Here is a 5,437-nt window from a genome sequence, read left to right on the forward strand (position 1 = left end):
GTCTCGCTGTGTTAAAACTGTCCCGGCGGAGTATGAAAACAGACTGCGAAAATCAGTGACCTTTACGGCGTTCCTCTCGCGATTTAAAAGTGAAGCCACTGTCGTACAATTCTTTAAGGATGCGTCTCAAATTAAAGCTTCTTACTATTGGCAATCTATTGTTTACATTTTAAATAGCGTTTCAGAATGACAAGAAAAAAGTAGTAAGCGAGGATTTTTTTTATTTTTTTGGTCATGACAAAATTTTAGTCAGCGAAGAAATTTGTGTGAAAAATAGATGGAATATTTTTTTTGTAATTTATCATTTTTTTTATTGGAAGTTTAGTTTAGCCTGTAGTAGCGTATGAAGTTGATGATGTGAACGTTTCTGCCGGAACTGTAGTTGTGCGCATTGTCTCACTGATACGTTATTAACTCAATAAATTAGTTTTTTATTGTGCAATAAATATACCTTTACGAAAAGGAACCAAGTTAATTTAAATAAATTTATTAGTTATTAAAAAATATTGTGCGGTTTAATTGTTCTTCCCCTGCAATTATACTACTATATCCGTTGCAATACCTGTATTATTTACCTACGGTGTTCAACTCACTGTTGTTTCCACTCGGTGTTTACTCACTTGTATTCTATGTTTAACTAACAATTAATATTGAGCAATTACAACATATTTTTATACAGAAAACACGAACTAATGAAACACAACGTAAATATATTTTTAAACATTTTTAATATTTGTACGGAATATTTGTATTTAAAATTTAGCATTATTCATTTTAATTATGTTTTTAATATTTAACCTCTTCATCATGAAATGAGTATTATCTACGGTATATGATTTATCCGTACTAGCGTGGTAAAATAGATTTCTAGTTTTTTGATAATATTTTTTCGTGGATTTTATAAAATTGGATAAAATTAAAAACGCGTCACATTTACAATTACAAGATGTACTGACTACTATAACGTATTGTTCATTACTCTCAAAACTTAATAGTTCCGTTTTCACTTCCTATCGGCAGTCCCACGACTCTAGCTACTGTTTTTTTTTTTAATTGCACAACTCGGTTATTTATGAACCTAGAGATCAAACAAAAAAATGTTCTGAAATGCTTATAAGATCTACTTAAAAATTGGTTGCTAACAATTTTTTGGTATCTCAAAACAGTTTTCCAGATATGTTTGATTATATGTAAGTCCCATAAATTGAATACTGAAATACTTGTTCATACTTGGTTACTTAAATTGGACTTTAAAATATCGTTACCATATTCATTGGCCAGCTTGGCCACTTCTCTCCAATATGGTAGTCATTTTAAACTTTTTTTTTAAAATTTTCACAACTGTGTTATTTACTAAACCTAGAAAAATGTTTGAAGGTTCTGGAAATGCTTATGACATTTGATAATAAACTTTTTTGTTATTAAAAATGCATTGTATCTCAAACCAGTTTCGAGATATTGAGTATCGTAAATGCCCGAGAATGGAGATTAAATTAATTAAATTTTTGTTGTATCCACCAATCTACCAACTGTACTTCTCCCGACTGAGCTGGGAAGGACTATTGATTTTATTCTTACTATCTTTCAAGATTCTCTGATTGTAAAGTCAATATCGACACATGAGAAAATTACCATAACTTTATCTGAGTCTTATTCCAAAAAGTGGACTTTTTTGTCATCCTTCTATTAGTTCTTTGAAGACATAACTAGGAGAAGAAAATGTCCCTTCCTATTACAGCAGACTCCGAACAAATAATCTGCTTTCACAGCCAAACACGTGCAAGCCGAATAAACTACATACTTTGGCAGAACAAGGAAATAAAAACATTTACCAACAAAGAGACTGAAATATACACTGACCTATGGTGCGCACAGGAGGAGCCTCGTTACAGTCTGGCTGTTGATATTAGCTTGCCTGACACACAATTTGTAACGCTCCACTGTATAACCTACAGCCAAGATGTGACCGTTTGTAGAGACTCTCCAAGTCCTTAGTGTCTGCCAGGACAGACTGGGCCCGCGAAGCCTGACTCAGGCTCAAACCTCCACAGTGTGAACCGCTAAAGCCCACCACAGCACCGTACAGCTGGGGGCCGCACCACATCCCTCAGATCTTCCCCTCCGAGTCAGCTCAGTAGTTTCTGTAACATTTCAGCATAATGATGCACTTTTTGTATCACCACCAAACTTCTATATATAGTTGCCACAGTGATGTAAAATATCCATCACCAGAAATTCCTTTTATTGCTAGAAGCAACATACTCTTCCAAAACTATATCAGCAGCTAAACAAATTTACCAGTCCAATATATATAAGTGCATAGGTAAGTGTTGATCAAAACTGAAGCACAGAGTACAATGGTCAGAGTATAGCAGCATATTTAAATTGAATATGTTTACAGCATAGTAAATTTGTGTGTGCTGACAAAAGAAAGCTTTAAAATACAACTCAAAAGAAACAGGGAAATCTTGAACCCATTAGAAAGATATACATTATTAAAAAAAACCTCAAAAGAAACTTATTCATTCAGCTAAGTCACAATATAATGAGAAACAAATTTCCACATCCAATAATGCCTCTAGCTTCTTGGCAGATAGTAACAGAGAGATATTATGAAGAGAGTAAAGAAGACAGATCAATTATCAGTAATGATTGTTGTGTGGTCAAGAGGGTTGTTGTCACAACAAACTTGACGAATGATAATTTTATTAGTGTATTTTATTAGGAAAAAAATTTAATTCGATTTGCGTAACGCTTAGGATTCTGGTCTACTGTGTATCATTGGACATTATAAGAACAGTATATTTTTCTAATTTTCAGAATTTTGTGAACTGTGGTTAACTTGTATGGTGCAGCGCCAAATTTACAACATTTTAATAAAATATTTATCATACAAAAGAGAGATTTACGAATGATATAAAAAAACTCACAAAGCATTGTAAATCATTTTTCACTTCAGCACAATTGTGTGCTTGCAAATTGCCCCTAGGCTCCTGGATTAATTTGGTGACTGAGCTGTTCATTATTGGGTTTAGCTAGCTAAATATTTAAAACTGTTCATACATCACGAATTTTAACACAGTTAAACAAAAACACCAAAGGTCCTACCAAACCAAAGGTTAGGTGGATTCCTAGCATCTTTTAACATTCCTACTTTATTATTTTATCTTTCATGCTAACTTTACAAGGATTAACATATGAACCAAATATTTTTTACTCCAATATTTGGAATAATTAAATTGTATTTATGATTTAGACCTTTAATGTTTAATACTTGAAAATAGGGTAGATTGCTATAGGGATACTTAGTAAATAACTAAATACTTATCAGTTGTTTTATTAAAACTAAGAGTTAATTAAAGAATCCTGAGAGCTTTTATACCTAAAAAACGTCCGACACAAAAATATATCTATAAACGTTTTCTGGATTAACTCATTTCCCCCTACAATTCCATCAAATTCTTTAGTAGGAATATAATTGATTGTAAGATACCTTAAACCAGGGCAGTTCTGGGACGAAAATTGGCCCCCAACAGATCAGGAATGGAGCCTACACACTCCAGTAGACAGGACAAGGGCACCACACCTGTAAAAATCCCAAAATAACCTTGCATATCTTTCGGTTATACTTTTGGAGACAAATCTTCAATAAATCAGAAGTTTGTATTAGTAGCAAACACAGTTAGCTTCTGATCCATCCTAAACTATGCAATAAGTGGTTTATATAACATTTCAATCAAAATTTCATGAAAATCCATACATAGATAACCAAATTAACAAAATCTAAAGCAACCACATTTGTTGTGTTGTAAACAAAAGCTAATGTTCGTATATTTTACGTCTATATTTACGTATTTATGTGTCTCTCGCCTTTTTGAGCTGCTTGACAGTAAAAAAATAATTGATTGCAACATTTTTACTTTGTGTAGATATAAATAAATATATTCCTTATAAGAATAATGTCTCAAATATTTTATTACCTGGGTTAAACTAGTCTGAAATATTTTTTCGGAAAGTTCAAATTGACGTCACTTATTACATTAATACTATGTATAACTATATGTCAGGGTTTAAGTTTGGGATGAAAATTTTCTTAGAAAAAATGCTACAAGCTCTTCAAACTCTTTAGCAAAAGCATTTGTCCTGTAGCACTTATAATTAACATTGATGTTCAACAGTTATTCCAATAATCGAAAAACAGTTTGAAGTTCTCCAATACTTTAGCCTCCAGAACCACTATATACTTGAATAAATATATTGTTGATCAAATATTTAGAACTTCAATAATTAAAACATGAGATTCTTGTGAAGAGGATTGATTAAAAATTGTTTAGTTGCAAAATAACATTTAAAATGAATTGTAAAAATATACATAAAAATAAAAGACTTCCCTCAATACAAAATAAATAGTATAGTTTACTTTTATTCTTTATAAAACAAGTTACTTTTAACATCGGTTTATGTTTAGAAAATTTAATTAGGCCCTAGCTTAAGAACCAACCTCATTAAATCTGTAGCCATCTTTAAATACCCATGTTTAAATCTGATTGAAATTAATTCCCCTATATTAGGCACCTAGACTACAAAATATAGTCTAATCTAGGTTAAGTAGTATTCTCATTGTTGCATAAGCTGCACAATTAAATATACTACAATGTTTTAGACACGATTTCTATGCACCAATATAGAAAACTCGGTTGCTCAACCGTGCTTAGAGATTGTTTATAAAACATGGTCATACATTTATTTGCGCAGATTTTGAGACAATGAGATTCACCTAGATTACACCATGTTTTGTAGTCTAGGTGCCTCTGATAGCAAAACGATGTAGAGTTTATTTTGAGCTTCTTCGTCTCCAACTTTCTTTCCAGATCCTGGAGTAAAGTCTGTGACAGCATCAGATTCCAGATGCTGCACTAAAGAGAAAGGTGAACTAGACCTAACTAAACATTCACATTGAATCGACCCTTCCAACCATAGCTAATTTATCTATAAAAGCTTGTATTCCAAAATTTCCACTATGTATATTTATGGTACATTGCTTCACATACCAATATCCGCTTTGGCCAGCTTGAATATAAACTGGATGTAACCGGTAAGCAGCTCCTTGTGGCTGCCATGGAGTTCTGTTAGATATTGCCTGATTTTGTGAGTGGAGTTACACGGATGCTGCAAGTCTCTGGCAGTGAGTCTTCACTCCACAATGTTCAGCCAGGCACAGGCTGAGGTATGTCACCACCTGCAACATACGGCACTTGTTAGCAGTCCTCAATAAGTATTAGGGAGAATCACTTGGAAGTAAAACAGGAATGAATTGTCTTGTTCTGACTATCTTTAGAAAAACAATAACCCATAGTTTAACCCTAGATAGTAGCATTGCACTGCATACGTGGCGCATTAAATCCATCAGTCTAAGTGCGGAATGCTGCATATTAAC

At 32.9% G+C, this 5,437-nt stretch overlaps 1 long non-coding RNA gene across 1 annotated transcript; it reads right to left on the reverse strand.

The window, feature by feature from the left end:
• Positions 1-2,096: 2,096 nt before the first annotated feature.
• On the reverse strand, positions 2,097-5,236 carry LOC124374661. The gene is made up of 3 exons (XR_006923592.1): positions 5,052-5,236; positions 3,494-3,586; positions 2,097-2,141 (listed from the first exon to the last, which is right to left on the reverse strand). It is a non-coding gene; the product is annotated as an uncharacterized LOC124374661 (long non-coding RNA).
• Between the last annotated feature and the right edge of the window lie 201 nt (positions 5,237-5,437).

Source organism: Homalodisca vitripennis, unplaced genomic scaffold (genome assembly GCF_021130785.1).
Source record: "Homalodisca vitripennis isolate AUS2020 unplaced genomic scaffold, UT_GWSS_2.1 ScUCBcl_9480;HRSCAF=17987, whole genome shotgun sequence".
Lineage (NCBI taxonomy): Eukaryota > Metazoa > Arthropoda > Insecta > Hemiptera > Cicadellidae > Homalodisca > Homalodisca vitripennis.